Raw genomic sequence first — 14513 nt, forward strand, 5'->3', positions numbered from 1 at the left:
TGAGAATAATTTTCTGTATTCAAAAGTTCTTAGTGGTTGCTATGTCTCTTAAAAGAGATCATTTAGGCTGGGCATTATGGCTCATGCCTGTAATCCCAGCACTTTGGGAGGCTGAGGAGGGCAGATTGCCTGAGATCGGGAGTTTGAGACCAGCTGGACCAACATGGAGAAACCCCGTCTCTACTAAAAACACAAAATTAGCTGGGCATTGTGGCGCATGCCTGTAATCCCAGCTACTCTGGAGGCTGAGGCAGGAGAATCACTTGAGCAGGGAAGACAGAGCCAAGATTGTGCCATTACACTCCAGCCTGGGCAACAAGAGTGAAACTCACTCTAAAAACAAACAAAAAACAGGACTTCAGTCCTGGAGAGCTGCAAGCCCCACAGGCTCTCAGGCCGTTGGTCCCCAGATAGATCCACTCTGTTGGCTATCTGAATTTAAATAACTAAAATAGATAAAGAGACCATTTAACTGAAATGGAAGTTGTTTTCTTTGGAGAAAAGTAGGTAATACTGGATAGGTCTTAATCATACAGACCCTGATACTTAGGCAGAAAGTAGAGATTCTACTTAGAAAACTAGAAATTCTTTTTCTTTTTTTTTTTTTTGAAACAGGGTTTTGCTCTGTCACCTAAGCTAGAGTGCAGTGCAGTGCAGTGGCATGATCATGACTCACTGCTGCATCAGATTTCTGGGCTCAAGTGGTTCCCCCAACCTCAGCCTCCTGAGTAGCTGAGATTACAGGTGCCCAGCTGATTTTTACAATTTTTGGGGGGGACTAAATGATGAGAACACATGGATACATAGAGGGGAACAACACACATTGGGGTCTTTCAGAGAGTGGAGGGTGAAGGAGGAGGGAGAGGATCAGGAAAAATAACCAATAGGCACTAGGCTTAATACCTGGGTGATGAAATAATCTGTGCAACAGACTCCTGTGACAGACTTGACATGGTGGCTCATGCCTGTAGTCCCGGCACTTCGAGAGGCCAGGGCAGATGGGTCACTTGAGGTCAGGAGTTCAAGACCAGCCTGGCCGACATGGCAAAACTTTGTCTCTACTAAAAATACAAAAAAAGTTAGCCCGACTTGGTGCGCTGGCCTGTAATCCCAGCTACTTGGGAGGCTGAAGCAGGAGAATTGCTTGAACCAAGCGGGTTGAGGTCACAAGTGAGCCAAGATCATGCCACTGTACCCCAGCCTGGGTGACAGAGTAAAACTTTGTCTCGAAAAAAAAGAAGAAAACCACCTCTCATAGCAGATGTTTACCTATGTAACAAACCTGTAGTTGTACCACTGAACTTAAAAGAAAAGCTAAATAAAATTTTTTTGTAGGTATGGGGTGTTGCTACATTGTCCAGGCTGGTCTCTCAAACTTTTGGGCTCAAGCAGTCCTCTCATCTCAGCCTCCAAAAGTGCTAGGATTACAGGCATGAGCCACCTCATCCAGCCTAGATATATTCTTGAATATATGCGCTTTGGGAAGTTTTATTAACTGATTGAGGACTAGGAGGTCTAGCTAAAATGCAATTGGAGTTATAAGGTACTTAAACCTAGATTTAAGTTACGAAATCAAGAATGGCAAATCAATGAACTGAGGTCTTAAAGAATCAATTGGTTTTATTGACTAGCTGAATACAAAAGATGGTTGGTACAAGATGAAAATTGAGTGTTAAGAAAGAATAAAAATGGGCAAGTATGAAAAAAATGTAAAAGGGAGCAAAAGAAGAATGTATCTAAGAAGAAAAAATGTAAATAGCATATTTATCAAACCTTTTATATTGCATTTCTTGACTAACACGATATATTTGTAATTTAGTCATATTTAGGAACTAAAGTCAAAAAATATGAATGTTTGGTTTCTAAGAAATTTAACTATTTGTATAAGGAAATGATTGTAAGGGAATCTAATATTACATTAACATTTAGCAGATTTATATAGTCTGACTTTCTGGAATATTCTAGAGTGAAATCTTCATAGACAGTTTTTAAGCAATCTTTCATTACTTCGTCAGAAATCAAGGCAGTGTAGAAACAGTAAAACTTTATATTTGCTTAAGCTCAACAACTAGGTTGTTTATATTATAAAATACTCATTTTAGATTAAATCTGATTATTTTATTGAATGCCTATTCCTAACACTGAATTTTAAAGGTATGTTCTCTAGTTAATATAGCCTTTTTTTTTTAAGTATTTATATTCCAGAAACAAGAATCAAACAAAAGTACGTTTTATTCTTTCCTGTAAATGTTATATATTTGGACACTTTGTAAGACTTTCAACTGCATAATAGGGTAATAAAAAAAAATTACTATGTTTAGCCAGGCATGGTGGATCACGCTTGTAATACCAGCACTTTGGGAGGCCAAGTGGGGAGGATCACTTGAGGCCAGGAGTTTGAGACTAGCCTGGCCAACACGGTGAAACCATGTCTCTAAAAAAAAAATAAATCTTACCTGGATGTGGTGACACAAGCCTTTATTTCCCAGCTACTTGGGAGGCTGAAATGGGAGGATGCCTTGAGTCTAGGAGGAGGAGGTTGCAGTGAGCCAAGATCATACTACTGCACTCCAGTCTAGGTGAAAAAACAAGACTCTGTCTAAAAATAAATAAATAAATAAATACTGCTTAGTGAAATTGTCATGCATTTTAGTTTAGACCTCATAAATCAGGACTTTACATAAAGATATTAAAGAATAGTATTTTAAAATTTTCCTTCTGATATAATACTGACCTACTGTGTATTATTCCACTGTCATTGAGCAAAGATAGTCATTCTTCGGCTCGGACACTGTATATAGACAATTCCTTAGAGCTTCAAGTACAGAATTGAGGCATATGTGGAGAAAGTAATTACCATTACACATTGTGTTGATGCTGGATTGAAAGTAAAATTAAATGTTCAGGAAACTTAAAGTAACATAATGCCATATAAGGACATGTCTAAACAACAAACTAGCAAAACCATGTTGAGGACATGTATTAGTATTTGAATATCCCCATCATGTGAGTTAGAACAATATAAACTTGCAGATCAAGGGAATTTTAAATTTAAAATAGTCCCTTTTTGAAGGTATAGTATAAAACCAACTTTGGCAGCACCTAAATTGAAGATAAATGGAAAGGAAAAAATAGACCATACTACACTGGGAGGAGATTATTATTGCTATTGAACAAAGGAAAAGAAAGAGATATACCTTCTCTATGTGCCTGGAATTGTTCCACCGAATCTTTCAATTTGTTAATATATTTAAATCAAGAATTTTCATACCTTTTTTCTGGAGAATTATAATATTTTCTTTAATAGTTTAAATTTATTAGGCTTTCAAATAGAAATCAGAAATAAAAGGAAAATAGATAAGGAAAAAAATCTTCATGGTTGTTTACTAAAATATCAGTGATAAAATTGTAATATTGTCACAGATAGTAACAATCTTTAAGAGATAAAATTATGCTGAGATAAATTGTAGCATGTTTGCTGATAGGAATCATGCAACAGAAAGGAATATTAAATAATGATGCAGGAAAGACTAAAGGAATATCCTTTAGTAAGTAAGCAAGTAAGGATAAAAGAGAAGGAATTTGTCTTATTAACAGTGAGGGTTCATTCATAATAGAAGAAAGAGTAATATGTGCACAGATGCATGTTAGATTTGGTGGGAACTGGGGAAATTTCTGATAGTTTCCGTTTTCTCAAAGTAAAAATGAAAGGGAAGGTGTTAGAAGTTTGAAAGAGGAGAAGGGGACACAGCTGTACCCTGTTTTTCTAGGAGAATGAGAGAATGAATAGACCAAGATTGCCAGAAAACTCTTAAACAAATTTTAGATATGAAAGATAATAGTAAAGAAAAATTATCTCTGTTCACAGATGACACAATTACGTATGTAGAAAAGCTTTAAGAGTCCACCAAAAACTTAGAACTAACGAATTCAACAAAGTTGTGTGATACAAAATCACACAAAAATCGATCGTATGTCTGTTCACTAACAATGAACAATTCAAAAAGGAAATTAAGAAAACAATTCAATTTACAAAGCATCAAAAAGCATAAAATACTTGGGAATAAACTTAACCAAGGAGGTAAAAGACTTGTGTATAGCAACTACAAAAAATTGCTGAAAGAAATTAAAGACACATAAATGGAAAGGCATTCCACGTTTATTGATTTTAAGACTTAATATTGTTAAAATGACAGTACGACCCAAAATGATCTACAGGTTAAATGTGAATTCTATCAAAATACTAAATTTCGTTTAGGAGAAATGGGAAAATTTATTCTCACATTCATATGGAATCTCGAAGATAACCAAATGAAAACCAAATAACCAAAATAAAATTTAAAAAGAGAGTTGGAGGTCTCACTACCTAATTTTAAAATCTACTACAAAACCATGGTAATCAAAACAGTAATGTTGCTAGCATAAAGCTAGACGTACAGATTCATGACCCAAGGGCCCACAAATAAACCCTAGCATATATGTTCAAATGATTTTCAGCAATGATACCAAGAAATGCCAGAGATCCTCATTTAGTAGAGAAAGGACTGTCTTCAACAAATGGTATTGGGAAAACTGGATATCTATACAAGAAAAGAAGAAAGCTGGACCGTCACCTTACACCATATGCAAAAATTAGCTAAAAATTAATTTTTGAATCAAAGACCTAGACATAAGAGTTAAAAATATGAAACTCTTAGAAGAAAACAAAGGGCAAAAGCTGCAAGACATTGGATTTGGCAATGATTTCTCAGATATGACACCAAAAGCACAGACAAAACAAGTACATCAGTTGGACCTTTATCAAAATTTAAAACTTGCGCATCGAAGGATACTATCAGTGTGAAAACTCAGCCCACAGAATGAGAGAAAATATTTGCAAGTCATGTATCTAACAAGGGATTAATATTCAGAATGTATAAAATCGAAAAGCCAACAACCCAGTCAAAAAATGGGCAAATGACTTAAGTAGATATTCCTCTAAAGAAGGTATACGATTGACCAGCAAACACAAGATGCTCAACATCACTATTCATTAGGGAAATGAAAGTGAAAACCACAATGAGTTACAACTTCATTCATTAGAATGGCTATTATCAGAAATAAAGCAAGAAAATACATGTTGGCAAGGATGAGAGAAATTATAAATTGCTGGTGAGAATGTAAAATGGTGTAGCCACTCTAGAACACACTATGGCAGTTCCTCAAAAAAATTAAAAATAGAATTACTATATGATCCAGCAGTTTCACTTGGGCAAATACCCAAAATAATTGAAAGAAGGATTTCAAAGAGATATTTTTTACACCATGTTTGTAGCAGCATTATTCATAATAGCTCAAGACAGAAACAACCTAAATGCTCATCAAATGAATGGACAAACAAAATGTATACACACACGATGGAAAACTATTAAACTGTAAAGAGGAAAATTCTGTTGCACGCTACAACGTGGATAAACCTTGAAAAAGTTAGGCTAAGTGAAGTAAGCCAGTCACAAAAGGACAAATACTGTATGTTTCCACTTATATGAGATAACTAGAATAGGCAAATTCATAGAGACAGAAAGTAGAATGGTGATTTCCTGAGGCTGAGGGGCAGAGGAGATGGGCAGTTAGCGTTTAAGCAGTACCAGTTGGAGGAGATGAAAAAGTTCTGGAGATGGAGGGTTGCACAACAGGGCAAACATATTTATACCACAGAAGTGTATGCTTAAAACTGGTTAAAATGGTGAAATTTATGTATATTAAACCACAATTTTAAAAATAGAAATTTATGTATATTAAACCACAATTTTAAAAATACAGTTGACTCTTGAACAATGTAAAGATGAGAGGTGCCAACCCTCATACAGTTGAAAATCTTTAAGTTTTGGCTTCCCTAAAACTCAACTACTGATAACCTCCTGTTGACCAGAAGCCTTGACAATAACATAATGTCAATAACACGTATTCTGTACGGTATATGTATTATATACCATATTAAAGTAAGCTAGACAAAATATTAGGAAAATAATAACAAAAAGAAAAAATTAAATGGAAGTGGATCATCATACAGGCCTTCATCTTCACTGTTTTCACATTGAGCAGGCTGAGGAAGAAGAAGAGGGGTTGGTTTTGCTGTCTCTGGGGTGGAAGAGGTGGAGGAGGTGGGAGAGGAGACAGGAAAGGCCAGGCATACTTGGTGTAACTTTACAGAAATACATCGTAATTTTTGTCTGAGTTTTGCTTTTTTACTTTTCTGAAAAATGTTTTTGTAGGTTACCAATTCTCTGTCCACCTTGTGCTTTAGTTTCAGTGCCCATGTTATAGAAATCAAAATTAGTCTTTAATAATTGCAACCCTTCTGCCAGACTGTCTAATGTCAGATTGTCTTCTGGCACTGCTTCTTCTATGTTGTCTTCCTCATCATCTGGCACTGGTTCAGAAGCAGTCACCTCGTCTGTTAATTCCTCTGGTGTCTGTTAGCTGTTGAATTTCTCAATCCATTTCTTGAAACCCTTTGCCCCTCCCCCACCACACCTTTTTTTGTCGTATCCGCAGTCTCTTTCATGATATCTGATTGTCTCGCTCATAAATCCTATGAAGTCATACACAACATCTGGACACAGTTTTCTCCAGGAATGTGTTTCAGACTTGATGGCTTTCACAGCTTTTTCTGTAACAACAGTAGCATAATTGGTGGTATAATTCTTCCAGACTTTCATGATATTCTATCAAGGTTCTCTTCCACAGCACTGATAGTCATTTCCACAAAGTACTGTGTATAATGAGCTGTAAAGATCCTTATGACCCTGATACAGAGGATGAAATAGAGACATTGTGTCGGGGAATGTAGACCACCTCAGTGCCTTTGGTGTTAAACTTGTGGTTCTGTGTGGCCAGGAGCTTTGTCCAATATCAAAAGAATTTTAAAAGGCAGTCTCTTATTGGCGAGGTACTTCCTCACTTTGGGAACAAAGCATTGGTGGAACCAGTCCAGAAAAAGCATTCTCATTGTCTACACCTTCTTGTTGTACAACCAAAAGACTGGCTGCCGGTTTTTGTTTTCCCTTTGAGGCTCAGGGATTCGCAGCTTTATGGCTAAGGGCAGCAAACCTTACTGCATTTGCACAAAACAGTATAGTTTGCCTATCCCGTCCTGCCTTAAATCCTGGTGCTTGCTTCTCTTCCTTACTCATAATGTCCTTTGTGGCATTTTCTTCCAGAATAGGGCACATATATCAGCATTAAAAACCTGTCCAGGCAGATATCCTTTCTCCCCACCGATTTTCTTAGTGGTGTCTAGGAACTCATCTGCCTGAAAGCTGTTTCTCCTGTTACCTTGACATTTTTAAAACCAAACGTCTTTCTGAAACTCAAACCATCCTTCGCTGGCACTAAATTCTTCAGCTTAAGATCCTTGACTTTCCTTTACTTTAAAGCAGTCTTATAATGACTTTACTGTTTCTCAAATCATAAGAGTCTATAGGTACGCCTTTTTTATAACAATCCTACACCTACATAAAAGCTGCATTTTTAATATGAAGTAAAATGTTTCACAAAAAGTGCAAGTTTTTTGTTACTGCTTGTGTAGCTGCAGCATGGCTACATAAATCCCCGCTCCCCCCCACCTTTTTTTTTTTTTTTTTTTTTACAATGATCACACTGGATTCATTTATCTTGAAATGGCAACTGTGGCTATAGACCTCAATCTACAGAACATACAAAGCAATTTAACTTTTTCTTGTAATGTCATAACCTTTCTCAGCTTTTTGGAAGCACTTTTCAGCATCACCAGTGGCACTTCATTTGGGTCTCATAGTTTTATTCATGGTTTACACTATTGCATTAAACACAATGAAAAATAGATGAGATCACTTTTTACTGCAATATGCAATTTACTGAAAAAACTGCTAACACTGAGATGATTAGTATCACAGAGTATTTTAAGCAGATACTCGAGCTCACCACAATAACAGGTGACTCCGAAATTATTGTGGTAGTATTGTATGAACTATAATTTTAGTCAGTTATTTAATACTGCATCTTATGTTTGTTTCTGTCCTGCAAATAGCAGTATGTACAGTCTGTAAGTTTTGATAAATTTTAACTCATAATTTGTATATATTTTATGAGAGCACATTGTAAAATAGACTAGAATCTACATACATATATCTTACACAATAGTGACATGTTTTTCTTAATTTTTTAGCTATTTCTAGGCTATGCAGTTCATCTGCGAGTTTTTTCAAATTGTTACAAACATTTTTCAGTATATTTAAAAAATTCATATATAAGTATTCCTGTGCAGTTCAAACCCACGTTGTTCAAGAGTCAAATGTAGCTGGCTGAGGCATATAATTCCAGCACTTTGGGAGCCTGAGGCAGGCAGATCATTTGAGATCAGGAGTTCAAGACCAGGCTGACCAGCATGGTGAAGCCTCATCTCTACTAGAAATACCAAAAAAAATTAGCTCAACATGGTGGCACACCCCGGTAATCCCAACTATCCAGGAGGCTGAGGCAAGAGAACCTTTTGAACCCAGGAGGCAGCAGTTACAGTGAGCTGAGATCATGCTGCTGCATTTCAGTGTGGACAACAGAGTGAGACTCCACAGGTCAAGTGTAATAAGTGAGAATATCGTTGCTGTGAAATTTTTTTTAAATAGGTGAATATTTAATGTTTCTGTCAAGTTTAGCACTCTTGGCTTAGTTGAAAATATATGGACTTCATACAAAAAAGGATTGGAAATGAAATAACCCAGGTGATTTCTTCTTGAATTTGGAATAATCACTTAATGTTTAGAATAATTATTTGATGTCTACATTGACTATTCAGGGACAAAGAAAAATATGTGGTATTGAATAGTTATTTATTTTATTTAATTTTTTTCTTTTGAGACGGAGTTTTGCTCTTGTTGCCCAGGCTTGAGTGTAATGGCGAGACCTCTGCTTTACTGCAACCTCCACCTCCCGGGTTCAAGCAATTCTCTTGCCTCAGCCTCCCGAGTAGCTGGGATAACAGGCATGCACCACCATGCCCAGCTAATTTTGTATTTTTAGTAGAGATGGGGTTTCTCCATGTTCGTCAGGCCGGTTTCAAACTCCCAACCTCAGGTGATCCGCCTACCTCAGCCTCCCAAAATGCTGGGATTACAGGTGTAAGCCACCTCACCCATCCTATTTTATAATTTTGTGTCTTAAAATTTAAATGATTTAAAATTCTTTCTGAAAAGAGACTGTGTATCTGGTATACTGCTAACTAGTGTAATAACTGGGATAGTGCCTGAGGCATAGTAAGTATTCAGTAAAATATTTGTTAAATAATTTACAGGCACCTTTTATATTTGAAGAAAATTATGTGTAAGTTTTAATCTGGAAAGTGTATGCGGTGAGGGAGAGCCTGAAGCACAATTCCTTAATTTAATTGATAAATACAAACATATGTATTTCTCAAGTGAATGCAAGCAGATTTATTTTGATTACATGTTAAAAATTGTGCAGGCCAGGCACGGTGGCTCTTGCCTGTAATTCTAGGACTTTGGGAGGCCAAGGCAGGAGGATCGCTTGAGGCCAGGAGTTTGAGATCATTCTAGGCAACATACCAAGACCCTGTCTCTATAATAAAACAAAAATGTAAAGTGTCGTGCGTGGTGGCGTGCACTTGTAGTCCCAGCTACATGGGAGACTACAGTGGATGGATCACTTCAGCCCAGGAGGTCAAGGTTGCAGTAAGCTACGATCATGACACTGTACTCCAGCCTGGGCAAGAGTACCCTGAGATGAGAAATAAATCCTGTAGCCCTTGGTCTTCCTATTCCCTCCCAGTCTGGTCCATTTACCAGGTAAGGAAGTATACTCCTAAAGTTTCCACTTACTCAGATGTAGAAATGAAATTTTTTTTCTCTAAAAGATACCAGAAATTGCTGTATCTCTTAAAAAAAACAAAAAAACAAAAAAAATGTTGTGCAGAAACTTGAGACAATAAGGAGCAGAGTTATATGTGAAATCCAGGTTGCTTAGATAGGAGATTAGCTACAGATAGGTTTTATTAATGGGAAAAATATTCAGAAAAAATTAATATGAAATGTGACCCTGTGCTTTGTATAAGTAATTAGATATTAGAATGGAGGGGCAAATTTTAATGCTTTGGTTGTATACATCACTTTACTATTCTGTAATAGATGTAATTTTAGCATAGCCATTTTAATGATGAGAAAATGGGGCAAAAAGAATGTCTAGGCTTGAGTGGTGGCACCACTAGAGTGGTGGCAATTTTCTGACACTTTTAGAGAAAAGGAATTTAATTTCTACAGCTGAGTAAGTGGAAACTTTAGGAGTATTCTTTCTTACCTGGTAAATGGACCAGATCAAGAGCTATAGGATTTGTTTGATTTCTCATCTCAGGATACCAAATTAACTCATGATCCTAAGGATTCATATTTTAGAATTAGTTACTGTACGAAATTATCTCTAACTCTAAGAGACCTTCTAATGTGGAGATCAATGATGAAATGAAAATATTTAGATTATTAATAACAAATTACCTAAGGGAGAATTGGATTGTTTGGAGCTTTTTTTAATTAACTACATTTAGAATTTAAATGTCTTAATTAGAAATTTAATAAAATTAAGTTTATTTAGAATTAAAATATTTTTCTTTAAAAGTATATTTGCATTTTGCTAGCTTAAGTTTATTGAAACTGAGCTCTTGTGTGTCATTTCATATTTTTCCCTTGATGTGAAGTCGTAGGTAAGATGAAGATGTCTTTTGAAAGGTGTACTGCAAGGGACAAAATGTAAATTCTGCTTTTACCAAGGTAAAGATCAAATTTTATAAATTTACTTTTTGGTTTATACTAGGAAAAATAACAATATATTGAATATATTCAAAAGTTTAAACATTTAATTGTATTCCCCTGATAAGTTGTCATAGCAAATAAATGCTTTTCTTTTCTGCATTTTATTCTTTGTTTCCTAACCGATAGCCCTGTGCTGGGCACAGAACGGACTTTAGTTAAGTTTTTGATGTAGAAATGTTTTATTATTCTACTTTAAATCTTCTTAAAAATAACTGATAACACATATTACATCAGTGTTATAATGTTTAGAGAGATATTTTTGTATGCATTTTTTTTCTGAAAAAATATGTTTTACATTCTTTAGGTGCTAATGTGTCTTAAAAAAAAAACAAAACAAAACCTTGGAGTAAAGTAGCAGCACATAATGGTTTGTGGATTTTGAAAAGGTGCAGGCCATATTGTGCTGCCTCAAAAATACAAGGATCTGATCTTCTGAAAAAAATATATTTCTTCTTATTCATAGCTCTTATGATAGCAATGTCAGCAGTGCCTTAGCAGCACGTAAATATTGGCGTTAAGATTCTAAAATTATCTCCAGTATTAACTGTGCTGCTGAAGTAAGGTTGACCATACTCTACAATTGTATTTTAATGTATATTAATGTTTACTAATGTGTCTTTAGTTTTATTGATGTCTTTTCAGTATTACTGATAATCTTGTTATTTTTAGTATGCCTCTGTAAAAATGTTAATATTAATTTATCAGATGTATTGTGTCTCTTAAAATAGCATAATTGTAATTTACTAATAATTGTATTAAATGCCATCAAGTTTCTTGAAAGAGCTTATGCAGCATTAGAGGAATTTATTTTAATGCACATTTACATTCAACATAGACATTAATTCAGAATTTTACTTGGGATAAAACAAATTCAAGTTTTCCCTTTGTTTTGAAATTAATTTTAAAATATGCCATTGTCTCACAGATAAATTATAAAATATATTAAGCATTTTGAACAGAGCCTAGAAGACTATATTTAGTACTGTTTCCAAATATTTCTTTATATGTGAAGGGGAAAAGGCATCAAAATAAGGAAATTAAATACCTGAAATTCTGATTCTCAAGACACACTTAACCATAACTTTAAAGGTAGGAAAACCCTTGTAGGTAACCAACCCACTCACTGGATAGCTGAGGAAACATAAAACTCAATTTGCTACACATAGCAGATTAGTGTCTTAGTCCTCTGTCTTCTTTTTTTTTTTTTTTTTTTTTTTTTTTTTGAGACGGAGTTTTGCTCTTGCTACCCAGGCTGGAGTGCAATGGCGCGATCTCGGCTCACTGCAACCTCCGCCTCCTGGGTTCAGGCAATTCTCCTGCCTCAGCCTCCTGAGTAGCTGGAATTACAGGCACGAGCCACCATGCCCAACTAATGTTTTGTATTTTTAGTAGAGACGGGGTTTCACCATGTTGACCAGGATGGTCTCGATCTCTTGACCTCGTGATCCACCCACTCGGCCTCCCAAAGTGCTAGGATTACAGGCTTGAGCCACCGCGCCCGGCCCTCTGTCTTCTTTTTTATTCGTTTTTTAAGATGGATTCTAGCTCTCTCGCCAGGCTGGAGTGTAGTGGCGCGATATCGGCTCACTGCAACCTCCTCCTTCCAGGTTCAAGCAATTCTCCTGCCTCAAGTAGCTGGGATGACAAGTTCCCCCCACCATGTCCAGCTAAGTTTTAGTAGAAACACCTGGCCTAATTTAATTCAAATCTGAACAGAAGGCCGGGCGCAGTGGCTCATGCCTGTTGTAATCCCAGCACTTTGGGAGGCCAGGGTGAGTTGATCACCTGAGGTCAGGAATTCGGGACTATCCTGGCCAACATGATGAAGCCCCGTCTCTACTAGAAATAAAAATTTAGCCAGATGTGGTTGGTGGCAGGCGCCTGTAATCCCAGATACTCAGGAAGCTGAGGCAGGAGAATCACTTGAATCGGAGAGGTGGAGGAAGTCATTAAATTTAAAAATGATGTTCAGGATAAGATGAGTATGTTTGTGTAGTGTACCATAACTCTGTGTTATTTTCTACAAGGAGTGTCTTAGAGTTTTCAATTGTAACCATGCAGAAAACCTACAAAATAAAAACAGTTGTTAATTAATCCTTCCCAATTATAATTGTCTATTTTGGAAACTCCTGAAGTATTTTAGTTATAATTTAAGAAACTGTATTTGAGGCTGGGAGTGGCAGCTTACGCCTGTAATCTTAGCACTTTGGGAGGCCAAGGCGGGTGGTGGATCATCTGAGATCAAGAGTTTGAGACCAGCCTGGCCAACATGACAAAACCCTTTCTCTACTAAAAATGCAAAAATTAGCTGGGTAAGGCAGCGGGTACCTGTAATCCCAGCTACATGGGTTGCTGAGGCAGCAGAATCTCTTGAACCTGGGAGACAGAGGTTGCACTGAGCGAAGATGTGCCTCTGCACTTAGCCTGGTGACAGAGTGAGACTGTCTCAAAACAAAACATTGTATTTGAAAGCTAAAGGACCTTTTTGTTTAAATTCTAATTTGAAGATAAAATATTATATAAAACAAAGCTGTCATTTTTTAAAACAGTCACTTTTTACCCAGCAACATTTTGTTCCCAATATACCATATATAGTGGATAGAACTAAATGCCAGCATTTACATGGAAATACTGCCTTGGTGCTTTTAAAAATCATTTATCAAGCTCTTAACTTGTTTTCTTCATTTCATTTCAATCTTTGCATGAAAGATTGCACCAAATATATAACTTTTGGTTCCACTAAAAATATTCCAGGACCTAACACAGATGCTTAGAATATTTATTGAATGAATGACACAGTTTACCGAATACTGTTTTCAGAACAACCCAGGAGTTACGTGTTTTTGTTTCCTTTTTCTTTTTCTTTCCTTGTTTCTTTCTTTCTTATGTTTTCTTTCTTTTTTTTTTTGTATCCTAAATGTAGCTGAAGTCAGGTTTTAGAAAATTATATTCAATCTGTCTTCTAAATGACAAGAAAAATTTGCCTTTTCCATTTACCAGATGATTGTTTATATCATTAAGTGCTCTAGATGTGAAGAAGGATTATTTGGAGCTTTTATAGATAAATGAAAACTTCTCTTGTTTTTAATCCTGACAGTGGATTAAAGAAAAATTGAAATGTTTGAGAAGTAAGAGAATATAGGAAAAATCCTGCATTAAAACTTACTGAAATATTATTTAGTTTCCAGTCTCTTCTCAGAGAAGAGGAGGTTACCTGTCGATATCTAATGAAACAACATTTAGGAAACTCTCAACAGGACTGGATGTTTTATTTATAGAGTTGTAACTTTGAAACACATAAGGAGCCAGTACTAAAATGAAAGTTTGTACCTTTCAGTGTTCATCTTATTTTGGCTTCTTGTTTTGCAAAAAAACCATACATAGTTATATATGGGTATAAAGTTTTCATTTTTTCTTATTTGGAAAAAATACTAATCTTTTTCATTTAGGTTTCTTTTTAAATTGATGCCAAAGAATTTCAGTATTGAACATCTTAAGTCTGTTACTTGGAGTATGGATTGAGTTTGGAGCTTACTCAGAGGACTGCAGGAGAGTGTCCAGGAGGTAGCAAGAAATGTATTTCAGTCATTCTATTTGCATCTTATATTCAAAGACAAATCTCTCCAGATGGCACGGATTAATATGTGATAATAGATTTGAAAACTTGACCTAGCC

General features: G+C 35.9%; 1 protein-coding gene across 2 annotated transcripts in view; it reads left to right on the forward strand.

The window, feature by feature from the left end:
• Positions 1 to 14513, forward strand: part of LOC104649969 (uncharacterized) — a 98291-nt gene that overhangs the window by 21815 nt on the left and 61963 nt on the right. For both annotated transcript variants that reach the window (XM_074387670.1, XM_074387671.1), the window contains one exon: positions 10724 to 14402. The gene's annotated coding sequence lies outside the window, so the exon portion shown is untranslated. The remainder of the gene's footprint in view (positions 1 to 10723; positions 14403 to 14513) is intronic.

The sequence above is a fragment of the Saimiri boliviensis genome, chromosome 16 (assembly GCF_048565385.1).
Source record: "Saimiri boliviensis isolate mSaiBol1 chromosome 16, mSaiBol1.pri, whole genome shotgun sequence".
NCBI classification, from domain to species: Eukaryota; Metazoa; Chordata; class Mammalia; order Primates; family Cebidae; genus Saimiri; species Saimiri boliviensis.